Raw genomic sequence first — 20,155 nt, 5'->3', positions numbered from 1 at the left:
CTCACTTAAAATTCCCCCCTAAAAAAAACCAAACAAACAAAAACAAACAAAAAAAAACCCGAGCACAGTCTTTCAGGACAGCAAAGACTAATGGTACCATCATTACCATATCAAAAAGCAGTACACTATAGGATAATTAAGAGTTTCAAAGCCAGCTGATGTAGGGGCTACTGGGTGGCTCAGTCGGTTAAGTGTCTGACTTAGGCTCAGGTCATTATCTCACAGTTTGTGAGTTCGAGCCCCGCATCTGGCTCTGTGCTGACAGCTCAGAGCCTGGAGCCTGCCTCGGACTCTGTCTCCCTCTCTCTCTGCCCCTCCCCCACTCACCTCTGTCTCTCGCTCTCAAAAATGAATAAAACATTAAAAAAAAATTAAAAAAAAAGCCAGCTGGTGTATGTGGAATGGACTCTTCATTTAGGAGCTGAATATACTTGTATAAAGCTTCAGTTCGCTATCTACAAAACGGAAATTGGGGAAGCAGGCTGTTCCCTCGCTTCCACCTTGCTAGCGGAGCACAGGACCGCAAACTCAGGAAGTGAACTGTCTCCTGCCTCCATGGGTGAATCTTGATCAATTGACTGGTAAAAATGCTCTTCCTTTTGCCAGCATTTCCCAGTGTGTATTGTAGAACAGTAATTCAGTGAGGTGCTCGTTCTTATACAGTTTCAAGAAATACCACATTTTTTCCCATCGCTTTCTTGAGACTCAAAACATATATTTTTATTTTCAAGTTTCAGAGGACGCTCTCACTAAGACATTTGTTTTAGTGTTTTCCGTTGTTCTTGGTCACAGAACTGTTTTTTTAAATTATTATTATTTTTTGATTGATGTATAGTTGACCCACAATGTTACCAGGTCTGTAGCAGTGATTTGGCATCTCTATGCCATATGCTATGCTCACCACAAGTGTAGCTCCCGCCTATTACCATTCAGTGCTACTAAAATACCATCGACTGTATTCCCTATGCTGTACCTTTCATCCCCTTGGCTTATTCATTTCCATAACTGAAGCCTGGATCTCCCACTTCCGTTTACGCATTTTGCCCATCCCTGAAACCTCATCCCTTCTGGCAACCTACTGGCAATCAGTTGGTTCTCTGTATTCATGGGTCTGTTTCTGCTTCTTTGGACTTGTTTGCCTTAGTTTTACATTCCACAAACAAGTGAAATCATATGGTATTTGTCTTTTTCTGTCTGACTTATTTCATTTTGCAGAGTACCCTCTAGGTCCATCCGTGTTGTTGCAAATGGCAAGATCTCATTCTTTTTTATGGATGAGTAATAACCCATTATATATATACACATACATATATATGTATATATATATACACATACATATATATGTATGTGTATATACATATATACACATATATGTATATACACATACCTATATATACCACATATATATATACCAGATATAGATATAGATATAGATATAGATATAGATATAGATGCAGATATAGATATAGATAGATACCACATCTGCTTTATCCATTTATCAATGGACATTTAGGTTGCTTCTATATCTTGGCTATTATGAGTAATGCTGTAATAAAGAACTGTTTTTACATTCTACTTATTACCAACCATAAAATTAGTTTTTCAAGAGACATTTTGGGAAATGTTGCATGAGTATCAGTTTATTGCTTTCAAATGAGTTATGTTGAACTTTAAAGCACTGAAAGACTATTTTGTGATGTATTTGCATCTAAATTATTTACAACTAAATTATACTTTCTTAGGCTAATACCAAAATTATCCTTAGCATCTTTATCTCTTGGTGGAAATGATTGAATAAAATTCTGTGCCAAAAGAAATTGGCAGAGTTTTAAACATTCTCTTCATGAACTACACAAAGTAAATACTCAATAGTGACTATATACTGACACTCACAAGACACTTCTGAAATGCTTATATGATTTTAAATTGTGATAATGTCATATAAACAGGCAATTCCTAACATTTTTTCCAAGAGAGACTTAAATATAACTGTAATATTGTGTTATCCATCTGTTGATATGATTTCTCAACCTATTATAAATTTACAATATACCATTTTGGCTGCTGAAAGGTTTTGTAAACTGTACCCTTCTTTCAGTGAACACTGAGCCACGGCTTTATAAACAAATGCTCTATCAGAAACATACGATAAATAACACATGTGTACATTTGTTTGTTTTATATTTGATACTAATAATGAAATCCTACAATTATGACTAAAGAGAATAACACATGACTTGGAATCTGCATTCTTTTGAGTGGTGTTATAACAATGTGGTGTCATAGCAATTAAAGACCGTTACTTCTGAGAAGACCTTGAACTTCATATTGGGCAAAATGTTTCCAGGGCCACTAAATGGAAGTCAGAGGACAGAGACAAATCTGCATCCTTGAAGGAGTCAGTCACCTAGTCAGGATAGGACGCAACTACGTTACACAGGTACACAATATTCTTCAACAATGACGACACGTCCATGCCTTATGTATTTTAATTCATTTCCCTTTTCAGCCTCTTTAGGTCTCACTGACACCTCAAATAATGGATGTTGATTTTCAAAGCATTTTATCCAGGTGAAAAAACATGGTAGGTTGAATAATGGCCATCTAAAGATATCAAGTCCTAGTCCCTTGAACTTGTAAATGATACCTTAATAGTACTATTGGAGCGTTTCAAAAGGGAAAGGGATGTCAAATGGGAAGAGAGTGTAATCTTTTTTTTTTTAATTTTTTTTTCAACGTTTATTTATTTTTGGGACAGAGAGAGACAGAGCATGAACGGGGGAGGGGCAGAGAGAGAGGGAGACACAGAATCGGAAACAGGCTCCAGGCTCTGAGCCATCAGCCCAGAGCCTGACGTGGGGCTCGAACTCACAGACTGCGAGATCGTGACCTGGCTGAAGTCTGACGCTTAACCGACTGCGCCACCCAGGCGCCCCAAGAGAGTGTAATCTTAAGCAATTGTAGTTACAATAGCTTAATTTTACAAATGTTACAAAACATAGAATTAATTGAATACATTGCTAAGGCCTTCCGGGAACCTTAGAAAGGGCTAGTGGACATGAAGAATGCTATATCTTAAGCTTCATTAACCTCCAGGTGAATCTGCCTCTGCACTCACACAATCTCATTTCTTCTAATGCACAGAGGAAATACTGCACTAACTAAGCTTACAAGATGTGATCCCAGACAGACTCCTTTATATAGAATCCTACTCTATAGCTGATGGTGACATAAAGATTGCCGATTCTTATTGCAATCATTATTTCCTCCAGTTAACGGTAGATTCTAAAGGAGGATGAGTTTTAATTGATATTTTCATCTGCTTTAAGCTTTGAAAAAGCAGATAAAGGTAGTGCATCTGCCGCTCTCTGAATTGTTTATCTGGATCTAAAACCACCATCACGTGAAGCCTTAATAGTACTGTTGGGAGCATTTCAAAACAAGGGCACTTGCAACAAAATACTCCTTTGCACATTAACAAAAAAATCTGTCATCATGTTGTTTTCATCCAAAGGTTTCAAAACACTTAAAGCATGGATTATCAAATGACGTCCAGGCTGATAAAATATGCCATTTAAAAGGACATTTCTGAGAACACCCTACTGGTTAAAAACTGAAGGAAGTAAAGCTTTATGCAAGTCTAAGACACCACTGCAAGTTGTAAGCAATCTGTTTTTGTTTTGCTTGTCATGTTGCCCTGCTTTTTTTCTTTTTGGTGTCTGAAAGCATGAATGAAGTAACAGTATGAAAACGGAATTATTTTATCCTTGAGTCTGACAAAATGGCAAAGCCATAATATCGCTCAAACACTTAATTGGTCATGCAAAACGCATAACTTGAATGACTTTTGAAAATACTGAGAAGAAACAAGAAAATTTAAATTCGTACATAATACATGGTCAATAAATATTTGTTGATTTATATTCTAAGAGTAAAACTGCTTTTGAAGAACACACTTTTGTTTTATTTCTTTTTGTCGTGTTTCTTGATATGAGGTTACATATAGAAACAGATGTGAAGGAAACATTCTCTTTTTTGGCTATTTTGAAATTAACAGTACTTCAAAAATATCTCGATTTAACAATATCTAGTGGTATATAAATTTATTCCTTCTATTCTGATTATAAGTTTTAAGTCTATTATGACTAAATTTTCTTAAAGACGGAACTTTTTCATGGCTGAAATGTTACGATTACAAATTTACAATTAACTTTAATTCACCAATTTGTTGTCATGCATTTTTCAAAGAAGTATCAAATACATACATAATAGCCCATATTAACTGTGAAATAAGTAAAAAAAAGTATGAAGAATACAAAAAAAATTTGCTTAAGAACTCTGAGTGGAGAAAGTAAATAAAGTGCTAGTACTAAATAGAACTTAGTAGGTAAAAGAGGTAAGATAAGAGCCCAAAAGAGTTCAATGTCTGTATGGTAGTTGCTATTTTCCTTTGGTTGCTGGGTCTTTTCCGAGCCTCTGCTTTTTAAGCCCATGATACCTATCCACTTATATATACTAAACTTACACCCTGTAACTTATTTTAGTGAAATAATTCCTTTACTAAAAATCATTGTGAAAACCATGAAAAATCTGAGATTTCCTGGAAATGGGAGGTCTTAGGTTAATTGTTTGACGCTCAGTGTTAATTCCATACACACGCTTAGCTAAGTCATTCAATTACTTAGTATCTAGCTTTCCTATCTGTGATATTAACAATCAGTTCAAGATGGTGATGATGGTGGTGAAGATGATGCTGATAAGCTCCAGTGTAAAATCCAAATCTGTACAACATATGACACCACTTTCCCCTCCTCCCTCACTCACCTGGACTTTTTTTTTTTTGCCACTTCTCTTATTATCTCAGACATAAAATAGGCTCTGCGACAGGAAAATTCACCAACCCTTGAGTTCACCCTGAAATTTCTTAACTCTGGTACTCTACCTACCCTTGTTCATGCTCTTCTGGACCAGAGATTCTCAACCCTGGGTGCACATAGAATCACCCAAGGAGCCTAAACTGCACACCAAACCATTTAAGGTAGAGTCGCTAAGCATCGGTGTTTATTTAAAAAGCTTTCCAAGTTGCTTCAAAATGCTAACATGATATGGAGGAGAGGGTGGGATGGTGTGAAGGCACAGATGAAAGAAGTTTAACCTTAATAATTATTGAAATTGGGTGGTGAGTACAAAAGAGTTCATCATACTATTCAGTCTACTTTGCAAATGTTTGAAATTTTCCATAATAAAATGTTTTTTTTACAAAAGTGTCCAAAGTGATTTTAATGTGCAATCAGTCCACATCCTAAGGATCCCAATCTATAATAGGAACTATGAAATTGGACTCTTCAGTCTCTTTTCTTTTTAAAATTTTTTTTAACGTTTATTTATTTTTGAGACAGAGAGAGACAGAGCATGAACAGGGGAGGGGCAGAGAGAGAGGGAGACACAGAATCTGAAACAGGCTCCAGGCTCTGAGCGGTCAGCACAGAGCCTGATGCGGGGCTCGAACCCACGGATCGTGAGATCATGACCTGAGCCGAAGTCGGACGCTTAACCGACTGAGCCACCCAGGCGCCCCTGGTCTCTTTTCTTTTTAATCTTTCCATTGATTAATGTTTTATAAATGTTTATTCTGGGCCAGAACAGTCCTAGCCCATGTCAGTTTCTGAGGGCCCCTTAAGGCACTTACAGTTTAGTTAGATGAGGTATACCCTTAAACAAGTAAGTTATAGGTCCTAGGGTAGATGTAGGGGATGAGTAGGTCATAAAAGAAGTGTGTGTGTGTGTGTGTGTGTGTGTGTGTGCGCCTGCATACATGTGTGCATGAGTATGCGTGTGTGTGTGTGGTAGGGGAGGTACATGGTACTTCAGGGAAGTATCAAGAAATGCTTCATGGAAAAGTGACTGTGAAGATGAGTTTGGCGAAATCCTACCTACGTTTTTAAGATCCAGCTGAAATTTTGCTTCCTACATCCTTCATTTCTGTTACCAAACAAAAATAATCACCTTCCGCTCTGTATTATAGCCCTTTGTTTCTACATGTTATTTCAATTACATTAAGCCTCTTATTATTGTAAGTTCTTTAAGATGAAGAATTGCTTTATTACCTTTTCATCCTTCAAAACCTTCTAGAAAAGTGACTTTGAACATTATAAGGACTCCACAAAAGTATGCTGAATTAAATAAAATAGATTATCCTTATGCTTTATTGCTATATTAAATAAGGTTGTCATATCACTAGACATTTGAGTTTACACCTGTGCTGTAATTGGCAATCAATACTAATTTAGGAAAGAGTACGGGTCTAAAAGAAAAATATGTCAAGCTGGAAAGAGAACCTTTTTTTTTTTTTTTTTTTGGATCAAAAATGGACACTGCTCTTTTCAAAGAGCTATAAATAAACACCCTAATTTTTCTGCTCACTGAAAGAGGCACACTATCTAGCCAAGTGCGGCCTTGAATGTTAATTTTGTTCTATTGAAAGCACCTGGGATTCAAAGGCTTTTCCTTCTCTGGCTTGCACAAGAGCTGTTTTATCTGCTGCATAGAATTTGGAATGACCCAATTCTGTCACTTTTGTGGGAACAAATAATTAAAAGAAAGTTGGTTGACAGAGATAAAAAGCACAGAAAAGGAAAACAGCAAAGCACAGGAAAGTATCAGTGAGGCGCTTTTTTGGCACTTTGTTAGTTTCGAATGAGGTACTATTTCTTGCCTTGAACTTGATAAATTCAAGGCCATTCCTAATGCTTGGTTTAAAAGTTCTGGCGTAGCTAATAAAATGCTTGAAGGCTCCCACCAGAGAGTGTACTAGTAAACCCACTAATCAAGAATGGCAGAAACACAAGGAATGACTGGGCTTCACCTGCCTGTCAGGAGACTGACTGGATCCTTAAGTCTGCTATTTTTTTTTGACACTTAAACCTAATCACTTTGCAGGCTGTGCACTGGAGCAAGACATTTGGAAATGAATTCCACTTTGAGAAATAAACAGAAATTCCCAAATAAGTGTTTGTGCTGTTAAGAATAGGATTTTTACTTTTTTTCCCCCCTCAACTCCAATGAGAACAGAACCATGAGATGATGAATCGGGATTCAATGTAAGTACAACTCACTGCAGAAAATGTGTTTTTAAACACTAGAAAACTTGTATTTTGAGAAAAATCATGAGAAATCACAAATAACAACAGGCATATTTTTTTATTCCGTTAGCTTTTTGCTCACGAACACTCCTGTCAAGAACAACTAGAAATGCTGGATAAAATATTATAAAATATCTACTTGAAAGGGTCAGAGACCTACCAAGGTGGCTGTGGCTTAGGAGGCCAAACTCTCAGAGAGAAGAAAGGCACAATAATATGAGGCCAACATTCGCCTAGCTTTACATTTTACAGCATTTACCAATTTATGAGCATCCCTGAGAACCTGAAAATTGGGAACTTCTAACAGTCTTATGATACTGGAAGTAAAAAATATGGATTCCAAATCTACCAATGAGGACAGCCCCTAGCTTTCAGCTGGGACCCAGAAAATGCTATATGTTGGGAACAGGAGAAGCTGGTGATGGAGAAGCCCCAATTAAGGTGAGCTGTCCTTACTCTAATCGTTTGACAGAAGGAAAATCACCATTACAAACCTTAAATTTTATTTAGATTTTTTTCATATCCAATATCTGACATTCAGTTAAAGAAAATTATCAGGAATAATAGGAAATAACATGAAATGACTAAGTGCCAAGAGAAAAAACAGAAAATATAAACTGACCCATAGAAGATCTATATTTTTGGAGTCTTCAGATGCAGAATTTTAAATATCTGTGATTAATAAGTTCAAGGAATGACATGATGTAATGGAGAGTTTCAGGAGAGGACCAGGAGGCTATGTTAAAAAAATCAAAGGCAGGGATGCCTGGGTGGCTCAGTTGGTTAAGAGTCTAATTCTTGGTTCTGGCTCAGGTCATGATCTCACAGTTTTGTGAGTTCGAACCCCACATCGGGCTCTGCACTGACAGTATAGAGTCTGTGTGGGATTCTCTCTCTCTCTCCCCCTCTCTCTGCCCCTCCCTTGCTCACGCTGTCTCTGTCACTCTCAAAATAAATAAATAAAAACATCAAAAGTAAACTGTGAAATTGAAAATTTTAATAACTGAAATAAAGAGCTCAGTATGGAGATTTGATAGTGTTTTAGACAAGTTGAAGGGGATAGTGCCTGCCTCTGGAGAATCGAAAGGAGGTAGAGATGTGGAATACAGGGGGTCTTCTGGGATTTAAGTTATATTCCCTTCTTTTATCCAGTTAAATGAATGTGCTCATTTCATAATCTTTCAAGTGGCATATGTGTGATTTATATTCTGTTATGTATGTGCATTAACTGATGAGACTCATTCATTAAGACATATGAAATACCCTCACAGAGAAGCTGAAATTTTTGGAGAGATGGAGTATTTCATAAAGCTGAACTCCTTCATGCAGGGTAAAAGCCAAGAAAAAATAGATACTAATATTTTCAATGTTAGAGTCTTAAATGACTTTCTCTGATCTGACTTGTTGAATTAACTGACATACACCACTCCTTCCATTTGCTCTCCTGATGGATGCCCACAGAATGTTGAACCCTCTGCTAGTAAGCTTAACATGTCTTCCCTTCATTAGAGTGTGTGATTACAAGTCAGTTGTGTTTGCTATGAAACCTGAAACTAAACCTATTGTACTTGTGCCTTTAATAATTCAAGATTTGGTTAAGTATTATATAAACTAATGACATTGGAGTGCAAAAAAAAGAAAGGTTTCTGTGAAAACTTTGAACACTTTCTCAATAAAGGTGAGTCATGAGAGAAGAAAAATAAACAGACTGCACAATGAATAAGGAAGGTCATTGAGAAATAACCTTTTAGTGTGTACCCAACATTATGTATTGTCCATTGAGAAGATGTGTGTACCTACATGAACATATAATTAAGTGCATGATAGATATAACCTAATAATTATTACTTCATAGGGTGGTTCTGAGAATCAAATTAGATGATATATCTAAATGACTTAGAAAACATAGACTAAATAATAGCTATTGTTATTAGTCATTAATACAGAATTTGAATTCACGTCCTTAAACAGAAACAGCTACATTTTATGAAGAGTCTTTTTTTTTTTTAAGTTCTCCTGTGTTACAAAATAGTTTGCTGATTTAGATGATCACATGCTCTCCTCCAAATGACCGTACTCTGGCAATACTGAAATAAAGTGGGTCCCTACTAATAATGAGAAGTGTATGCAAATCATACAGATTAATAATATATTAGCTCTTTTTTTCCTGTTGGAAATGGACAATCAGAAAAATTTAAAAAATTTTTTATAGTTGACCAGTAATATAACCATAAACTGAACCAGTAAAATCCATGGGTTTAGTTAAAAGTAACTTTATTATTAAATTCCATGGGTTTGAATCTTCCCCTGTCTGACAGAAATTTAGGGTAAGTCTTACTTACCTTAAAGAAAGTCACAGGCTTCTCTAATCATATTCGGGTAACAACGACAATCTCAATTCCATGATAGAAATATGTGGTGCTTGAACCCCACCAGCAGCTTCTCTCTTTTCCCACATCAGGGTTCCTGCAGGCTGGCTGCGAACAGTAGGAGGGTGGCTGTTCCACTCTCCCCTGGCTGGCCTTCTACTCATCCCCATCTTGCTGCCTCCATTTCTGACCCCTCCCAGATCAGAGTTGTGTAGAAAAAAAGGGAGAAAGGGGGAGGAAAAGCCTTACTTAACATGAACTTTCCTTGAGCTTGGGAGGTATTTGAAGCTGTATCTCTCCCAGGAGCATCTTCCCCCATCACTGGGGACATCTCTACCACAGTGTCTGTTGTGGGACATTTTATCTCTGCCAGCTGCTCACCTGTGGTTTCTTCTTTAGCCTCAGGGAGTATGGTGGTCTGTGTCCCTGCTAGGGTCACTTTGGACAGGCTCCCTCTCATGGCCCACATGCAAGGACGCACTCGTGTAACCATTTCCCAGAAAATATTTGAGAACACAGCTAACTTCCAGTGCACTGACCTCTTGGCTCCAGTATCAGAGCAGCTGGCCAGCCTGCTTCTTCCCTTTGCATTCACTGATACACCAGATGTTGAGCGACACTCAGTGTGCAGGGGACATTTGTCAAACTCCCCAGTTTTCCTTCTTTAGGGGTGGGTCATACAGCACATTAACCACAAAATCCTCAAATTTTCTGTTTCCAACCCTTCCTGGCCTCTCCATCCTCTAGGCTGAAGGTGGGAGATCAGTTTGGGTTCAAAACACTGTATTTTCACAAATCCTTTACTCAAACCTTGCATAGCAGTTTCCTGCCTTACTTGGTGCTGTGACATCTTCACGGCTTGGATCTTCAATCTAGATGAGATATAAATCATCCCCTTGAGTAGTTTTTGTTTTTGTTTTTGTTTTTGTTTTTGTTTCTTTGTTTTTGTTTTTGTTTTTGTTTTTGTTTTTGTTTGCACAACTGGAGTGACAACAAAAGCCTGGCTAATTCATTGATTTGTGTTTGCATCTGTAGGTGCTTCCTAAATATTGATGGAATGCTGAATAAATGTGCTCATATGCATTTCCTATTTGTAGACACAATTTGATGAAGTGGTTATTATGGAAGATGGGGAATTTTTCCATAGATCTTTTGGATTGGGTTAGGTTGTCCTGTCAGAAGGGGTCTGGGTTACCTTCCTTGAGATCAGTACCAGGGACTAAAGGCTGTTCTAGCATTTTCTAAGCCTAGTCTCTAGAACAAATGGTGCTCAAATTGTGGGAAAAAAAAAATCAGACCTTCCTGTTCCAGAACTAACTCTCTTTATCTTACTTTCCCCTAAATTCTGTAATTCATTCAGCAGAGCATTTTAGGCTCTGAGAAAATGGATTCAAAGCCTGACTCACCATTTTTTTTTTTTTTTTGTTCTGGCTCCCGGCTGCTAAATAACCCTCCAATCAGTTGGTAAAAGGGAAGTTTCACTTAATAATCAGGCTTCTTCAGACCCCTACTGGAAAGAAATCAGGCCATTGGAAGGGTTCTGAGGCATGGGATCTAGGGACACCATGTCTGGTCTGCGTGCAGCAGGTTTTGGAACTGGGAGTGGTAACTGACTGGCGGCTCCACAGTTGGGATGAGGTGAGCTGCTGGGTAAAGAGGAAGAATTACCTGCAAATGACTTTCCTGCTGGAGACGGAGGCTGGTCCCTACCCCACCACACTGAGAATGGATTCCAAGCCCCTACTGTGCCTAAAAGTCCATATCCCTGTCACCTCTGACCCCTCTTTCCAGTTAGGGCCTCTCTGACCTACCTGGTGTTACACAAACAAGACAATTCATACCTGCCTCGGCTGGACCACTCGATGGCCTCTCTACCTGGAAACCATTTTCCCAAGATGTGTGTTTGGCTCACTCTCTCACTTTTATCAGGTCTCTGCTCTAATATGAGTCCTCGAAGAGACCTTTCCTGACCATCCTACTTAAAGTAGCTCCCGGTATCCTCATCCCATCCACTTCAATGAATCGATTCTACTTCTGCATTTCAGTGCACAGATTCCTGCCTGAGATATTAACTTTTATCTGTCTATTTTCTCACTTTCTGGGGGCCCCGACTTGATCGGGGCTGGGACTTTATGGCTTTTCCCCAGCACCTTGAACACTTAGTAGGTTCTCCATAAATATTCTTAAATTAATGAGTATTATTCTGCTTGCTTTTCATTTTTGTTTGTATCTGGTGATGTATCTCATAGGCACAGAAGTCTAATAGTGTGAATTACAAGCTACATTGTGAGATAGTCTTCAAACCAACCCGGGACCATCGGAATTGATGCTCCTAAAGTCGATTGTAGTGGCTTTATTCAAAACTACACAAACAAGTATTAGCTTCCGACGGCTGCCAAATTACCACAAACTCGGTGGCTTAAAACAACAAAAATTTATTTCCTCACAGTTTTGGAGACTAGAATTCCCAAATCAAGGTGTTGACAGGGCCACATTCCTCAGGGGCTCTAGGAGGATGCCTTCTTTGTTTCTTCCGGCTTCTCGTGTCTGTTGGCATTCCTTGCTTCCAATGTCTGTCTCTGTCTTCACATCATCTTCTCCTCTGTGTCTGTGTCTTACTGCTATAAGGACATTTGTTTTGGGATTTAGGGCCCACCTGGATAAACCAGGGTAATCACCTCGTCTCAAAACACTAAATTTAATGAAAACCGTAAAGAATTATTCCATTAAGGTAATATTCATGGGTTCTGGGAATTAAGATATGGACATACCTTTTTAGGGGTTCACTATAGATAATAAAACTAAAATTTGTGTTCAGTGTTTCTGATTCATAGTTAAGCTTACTAAGTCCATGATTTCCAGTTAGATATCAGTATTTCAAAAACCTACTTTTTAAAGGAAATATTAATCTAAACCACAGGGTACAAATACAATTTGATGTTTGAGCAACTTGGGTAAACTTAAGCTGACTTTTCTTTTTTTTTTTTTAAGTTTATTTATTCATTTTGAGAGAGAGAGAGAGAGAGAGAGCACAAGCAGGGGAGGGAGAGAGAGAGAGAGAGTGAGAGAATCCCAAGCAGGCTCCACACTGCCAGTGCAGAGCCTGACATGGGGCCCGAACCCACTAACTGTGAGATCATGACCCACACCAAAATCAAGAGTCAGATGTGCAACTGACTGAGCCACCCAGGTACCCCGACTTAAGCTGACTTTTCACTACACATACTAAACATTCATCCCAATTGAGTCCTTCGTAAATGTGTGAGCAGGCAGTCTGCCTCTGCCACTGCCTTTTCTTGTTATCCTATTTCCTTTTTAGCAGCACACCCTCCCTATTCTACACTGTATGAATCTACCGGCAGCTTTTCAGAACTGTATTGCATGTTTTTAATCTTGCCATCCATATTCATTGAGACATTTTCTGCTTTTATTTTCTTCCCTTAGCAGTGTTTATTGGTGTAGTGTGGCTATACTTTGATTTCTTTTTCTTTTTCCTTTTCTTTTTTTTCTTCCTTCCCTCCCTCCTTCCCTCCCTCTCTCCCTCCTTACTCCCTTCCTTCCTCTCTCTCACTCTCTCTCTGTCTCTCTCTTTTTTTTTTTTTTTGCAATTCAGATTTTTATTTGGTAGACATTGACATCCCTGTTATGGGTTGAATTGCGTCCCCTGAAAAAAGTATATGAATATCACAACCGTCTGTATTAGAACGTGATCTTATTTGGGAATGGGGTCTTTAGAGAGGTAATCAAGTTAAAATGAGGTTATTATATAAAATATGTTATAAAATGAGGTATATTAGGATGAGCCCTAATCCAATAGGATTCATGTTTGTATAAAAAGAAGAAATTTGGACACAGAGACAGGCATGTGCAGAGGGAAGAAAGCCATGTGAGGATAGAGAATTGGAATAATGCCTCTATAAGCCGAGGAGCGTCTGGCTGCCATGGCTACCATAAGCAAGGATTGCTTAGCTACCATAAGCTAGGAAGAGGCAAGGAAGGGAGACAGCCCTGCCGACACCGTGATTTCACAGTGGACAATAAACTTCTGTTCTTTTAAGCTACCCAGTCGGTGACCCTTTTTTATGGCACCCCCTAGGAAGTGAATACACGCCCTAAGCTATACTGTCTCCTTTCCTTTGGGACCCAGAAACTGTCTCATCCTGCCATTGCCCTCCTAGTTGCTATCTGTGTTTTCTTCTTAGTACTTTGGTAAGATTTAAAATAATGCGACAAAAGGCTAATCATTTGAAGCTCCAAAAAACCTTTTAGGAGAATTGTCTTCAAATTCGAGGCAAGGGAAGGCATGAGTAATAGTTTAAGATAAGGGCTTATTTACATCATCTCACATTGGCTAGTGAATATGTTAGTTCCTATAAAGAAGCTACATAATTATTTATTTAAACATGATTTAAGAAGACAGGAATCCTTCTGTGAGAATAATTGCACACGGGGCTAAGACTGGAGTGATTGTCTCACATGAATTTATGAATTTATTAATTATGAAAATGTGAATTTTCTGCTTTTCGCCATCATCCTCGTTCTTACTGGTACGCGCCCTCTCCCCCCAACAGGGCACCATCCTTGCTTCAGGTGAGGAATGCTCCATCTTAGAGCAGAAGGAGCCCTTGGTAACCCCCAGGACGTTGCAGGAGGCTGGACCCCATCCTGGGGGGTTGAAGACTGCCCATGTCTCTGGCTGTGGAAGGTGCTTCTCAGGAGGTGGTACTATTATTATGGGTTCTCCTCACCATTTTAATATTGTTTAGGCGGGAAAAGATGTCTTCACAAAATGTAGTTGGTAGTTTTATGCTATTTTTAACCCTGAGAAGGAAATTTTCCCTCTAACATAGCCATTATTGATATTTGGTCATCTAATATACGCATTTAAAAATTTCCAGTCTATATGGAAGTAAGGTAATAATTCAAATTCCTTAAAGAAAGGGATTATCTTTCTAGAAAATATAGGCATTTTATCAAGGGCCTTGATCCAAAGACATCAATACTGTATCTCTTACATGCTGTGGGGTTGGTGAGAGTGGGTTTTTTGGGCAAGGTTCTTGCCTAATGTGTCTCAAAGCACACAGCAGAATGCCTGCCCACCCTGTCTTTGTATGAAGTTTGTCCAGAACGATTAGCAAAATGGAAGTGCAGGTCTGTGTGCCAACTCTGATGGTCAAACAGTGTGACCCACAGCTCATGTGAGGAAAAAGGGTCATACCAAGTTTCCTAGGGGAACGCATGTCAGAGTTGCTTTTTTCAGGACACTGGATGATGGCCGCTTGCCCCTGAGACCAACACTCCACCATACTCCCCACAGATGACATTTCTATGACCTTCCTTAAGTAGCAACCAAGCAGTGTTGGGTCAGTATCACCATCTGATAACTAGTGCTGCAAACCACCTAACCTGAAAAGTTGTTCACTACTTTCTTGAGCAAATTAGACATAACAAAAACCAGTCTTAATAATCTGCTTTTCCTCAAGGGCCAACATTTACAATAAAGAACAATAAAAGCTTTGTTCCAATTTCTCCCTCTTTTATTTAATTACCATATTGCAATACTATTTTCCATTGTAAATTTAAATATTTTAGATGAAATTATTTCAAGTAAGTATAGAGAAAGGTATTCATAGCTCCAAAGTATTGAATTATTATTAGAATTGGACTTTTGGTTTATAATCTCCTAATAATATAAAAGAAAGAAATACATATATATATATATATATATCACATAAATCCTTTACTTCAACATAAAGATGCAAAATGTGTCATTTTCTTTCATTCTTTAAATAAAGTATAGTATTTTCCAAATCTTTTTGCTGTAATGATGGGAAATTCAACCTCACTCATTATTAGATTCCTTTTCCCCTAGTCCCACTAGAGTTACTCAAAGATCTAAAGATTCTTATTCAGGCCAGATTTTACATGAAGAGCCCTCTGGTCTTTGATCTTCATGGTCACTGCTGAATGTAGTGGTACCACCTAGGAGGCAAATAGATGGTTCTGCTGTTCTTTTTTTTTTTTTTTTAACATTTTTATTTACTATTTTTGAGAGACAGAAAGAGACAGAGCATGAGCAGAGGAGGGGTAGAAAGAGAGGGAGACAGAATCTGAAGTAGGCTCCAGGCTCTGAGCTGTCAGCACAGAGCCTGATGCGGGGCTCGAACTCACTTGAGATCATGACCTGAGCTGAAGTCGGATGCTCAACCGACTGAACCACCCAGGTGCCATGATGGTTCTGCTGTTCTTAACAAAGGGGCAAAGAGGTCTTTGCCAAGTATTGAGGTTCCCTTCCCAGGATCTAGCCGCTCTAGGTGCACTAGACAGGTATTCCTTCCCTGGGAGTCCTGCCATGTCTCTAGAATGCTGAGGTAGCTGTTCTCATTCTGTCTTTCCACTGCCCAATGCCACTGCTCAGGTGGGGCCCATCCCTGTTCCTCCTTCAGGCCCACCTGCTTTACCGGTTAGAGAAAGCATGTTGAGTGGAGGCCACTCTGCATCCCTACTCCCAACCTCATAGACCTCCATTCCTCACCCACCACCTCCATAAGACAGATATTTTCAAAATCTTTTAATTCTACAGTAGGAGTTTAGAATGCCACAGATCTCGTGGACTTAAATCCTTATTTGCTATCAAGTTTGCGGTTGTTGGGAAAGGGCTAATCCTCCTCATTCCTTCTGATTGTTTCATAGGCAAACAGATAAAATAGAAAGCAAGCAAAGTAGCAAACAGACAATAAAGCATCACAAAATTAATATCTCAATAAACTGCCCTTCAACATATGTGTCATTGTGATTGATCTCTGATTTTCTTAATCTTATAAGGTGCTTTTCACACTCTGAGCAGTTAAATGTCACACTTATAAAATTGTGTCATTGAGTCTTTGAAAAAGGCTAATAGAAGAGACTGTTTGGATAGCGTTTTGTGTGACTCAAAAGATAAATATCATTCTGATTTTTTAAACGGGGCTATTACAGGAAGGTTTTCACCTTAGTGTGATATGCCTACTTAACTCCAAAACACTTAAAAATCATTTTTGGGGTGAGAGTCTAGGTCTGTGGGCATAATTGTGGTTGCTCTCAGAGCTGCTTCCTATGGAAGGGGACACATCCAGTTCATGCTTTGTTCTCGAATCATTAGCATGGTTCCAAAGAGTTAAGCATCTCTAAACATCTATTATTTCTCTTCCTCCAACGAGGATAAAGATATGAATGTTGGATGATACCTTTAAGAGTTGAGTAGCTATTTTTTTATGTCTTTTTTCTTTGAAAACCAACTTCCTTTAGTTTTCTTGGAAAAAATTTAAAACACTGCAGAGCTGGTGATGATAAATACAGCCCTTGGCCAGCTTTGCCTGTGTTGGAGGTGCTGATGGAGTTTCCTTTTTTTAGTTATTTCAGGGAATTGAACTCATTTAAATTTCACCATTTATAAAAAAAAAACACCCCCTAAACAGTGCTGTTCCATATTATCTGAATAATTCACGAATGGGCAGATGGAAGTGCACATATAGCTACAAACTAAGTGTCCCTTCATATAAGCGTCCTTCTGTGAAATATTCCCTATTCAGCTCCATCATGGTTAAAGCTGTACATGGGAGGAATCAACACAATCAACTTCTCCACTAAAATACCACATTTACACAGATTTATTAAAATCGTTCTCAGCAAAGCGATGTGTCTCTGAAATCTTACAGAACAAGGACAGAGTAATTAGAATCCAGGCATTGTATTACAAAATGAGTATCCTGTCAAAGAATTATGCTCCTGGTTCTGAGTTTCTTTATTTCTTAGAGAAGTTTTAAGATAACAATTACTGTTTTACCCATTCAAAAGCATGAACAGAAAAGTAGAAATCAAGCTAACCATCATGTTTTCCTGAAACTTGGTCCAGGTCTCTTGCAGAGCAGCAGTGGGGGGTGAAGGAGTTGGGGTGGGGGTGCTGCATGACTCAAGCATAGGGCTCAGGTCCCAGAGCCTGCATCTAATTTTTAGTGACCTTGTGAAAATTACTTCAAGTGTCTGTGCCTCTGCTTGTTTTTAAGGTGAGGGGAAGAAGATCAGCCTCCTACCAAAAGAGTATGGGGGTGAATAGCAAATGAGTACAATTGAAAATGTATTGTAAATAACTGTGTGAAGAGCCATGTGAAGTACCCACTGATAATCCTAGTTAGTGTAGGATGACTGGAAGGTGAGTTGATGACAGTCCACTATATTTCTCGATCTACAGTTCAGCCAGGCTGCGGCTTGGAAGTGTTTTGAAGGCTTTGTCATGGGCTAAGATCATGAATAACTCATCTTAGTCCCAAAGCAATGAGCCATTAACACTTGCATATTCGGGCATTTCAATAAGGATTTGGAAGAAATACTACTTCTAGTTTAGCCTAAGATCCTAGAGGCCTCATGCCACCACCCAGACCCAGTGTAGAGGAACCACATTCTTGAGTAGGGTCATTTCCCATGGGGAGATATTCACCACCTCCTAGTGAGTAGTCAGGCAGCAATTCTTCCTGATCCGGAGTTAAACTCTGATTCCCTATAGCATCTATTTGTTGGCGCTAGTCCTATTATCTGAAGTGACAAAATCAGTCTATTCCTTCTTTCATGTGACAGACTTCCAAATTATTGAAGTCCGAACTCCCATTTTTCTTGTGTTTCTGTCTTTTGCTAAGGTATTTCTTTACACGACGTGGTATATGGAGATTCTCATTGTCAGAGTCATCTTCCTGCAGTCAAGTCTAACTTATTATTTCTCTTAAAATGTAGACTTCAAAATGGATCACTACCTAAAAATTTTTTTAACGTTTATCCAGTTTGGAGAGACAGAGAGAGACAGAGTGTGAGTGGGGAAGGGGCAGAGAGAGAGGGAGACACACAGTCTGAAGCAGGCTCCAGGCTCTAAGCTGTCAGCTCAGAGTCTGATGTGGGGCTGGAACCCAGGAACCTTGAGATCATGACCTGAACCGAAGTTGGCCGCTCAATTGACTGAACCACCCAGGTGCCCCAAAATGGATCACTACCTTAAGGGGTGGGCCCAATAGTTCAAAGCACAGTGAGGGCTTTTTTTATTTAAATTTTAATAAAACAGAAATTTATTAGGTATTTACTATGTGTTTGGCACTATGGATATAATGATGAACAAAACAGACGTAATTCTTATCCTTATGAAGGTTATGTTTGGGAATGGTAGTGGTGCATGGAGAAGACTCCCCTCAAAAGAAAGTTACAAAAAGCCAATAAACTAATTCGAAGTCTTGAGATGTATCGTGTTGGATATGACTGATTGGCACTCAGTATCCATTTTCACCTTCTAGTTTCTCTTTTTTTTTCTGCATAGTCTGGAAGGTAACACTACACTTCCCAGACTACCTTGTAGGTAGGATTCTGGATGGAATTAGGTTCTACCAATAAACACAACTCAGATAGGTTTTTGTTCATGAGTTTCATTAAAGCAATGACAAACCATTGAAGGATTTTAAGCAGTGTTCTAACATTTATATCTTTAACAGGTTTAGATATCTGCTAAGGCCAATCTCCCTTCATTTCTTTTTCTTTTTTGAAAAAGCTTCGTAAGCTCATTTTTGGTCAATTATTACTCTAGATGAATTTTAGAATAATTTTATCCACCCTACTGTGGATGACTGTATTGGGTTAAGCTTAAAAATTAATTTCAGAAGAAATGACTTACTTTTTCTATCCTTGGCATATTCTTTCTCTCCACTTAAACAAATTACATAGCTCTCAATAAAATGAATAGTAAACTATGCATATGAAGTATTCTTACAATTGGGAGTTACTGGGATACTGTGAGAATTTATTATAGTGGAACTTAGGCCATACTTACGATTACGGCAAGTCTTTCCAAAAGTGACATCTCAGTTGAGTTTTTGAGAATGAATAGGAATTCACTGGGCAGAGAGAGAGGTGAAGGAAGAGACTTCCAGACAACTTGATCAAATTATAGAAAGGTCCAGAGGCAAAAGATAGTATAAGAAGGTGCTTCAAGGCACTAAAAATGTTTAAAATGGTTAGCACATAAAATCCAAAAGGAGAAGGGGACAAAAATGGAACAATATAGGTAAGCAATGGTCAAAGTATGAATAGCTTTGTAAGCTACCTGTGGGAGTTTAGAAGTACATTTGGAGTTTAGATGGCAGAACCAACCTGATGTGATAATGGAAGGGTAGGGATGGTGATGAAAAGGGAGGTGTTAAGGAGGACACCCAGGTTTCTGGCTTTGGAAATGGGAGAATGGCAGTGCCTTTCACAGAAACAAGGAGAACAAGAGATGAATCATATATGAGGGAGAAAAGATCATTACAAACTTTTGTACCTGTTGAATTTGAATTACCAAGTGGAGCTTTCTAGCAGATATTTGAATCACAACTGAAGACCAAAACCACAGAAGAGTCATGTAGATGGAGAGAATGATTTTTGAATCATGATCATTGAAGGCATGGAAGTGCACCATATCAGCCAAGAATAGTGTGAGAATCGAGAAGAACAAGAAAAACCACCATGTAACTTAGACCCTTTGCTATGAAGCCTAAGGATGACCTCAGTGAAATGAGAATTCTCATTACACTGGTGATTCATACAGGACTCATATAAACCTTCTGGTCTGTTTCACACAAACTCTAGAGA

This window comes from Lynx rufus, unplaced genomic scaffold (assembly GCF_022079265.1).
Source record: "Lynx rufus isolate CCGP_SWC_20201006 ecotype Redwood Valley unplaced genomic scaffold, mLynRuf1.p SCAF_6, whole genome shotgun sequence".
NCBI lineage: Eukaryota > Metazoa > Chordata > Mammalia > Carnivora > Felidae > Lynx > Lynx rufus.
Note: the sequence above shows the minus strand (reverse complement) of the source record.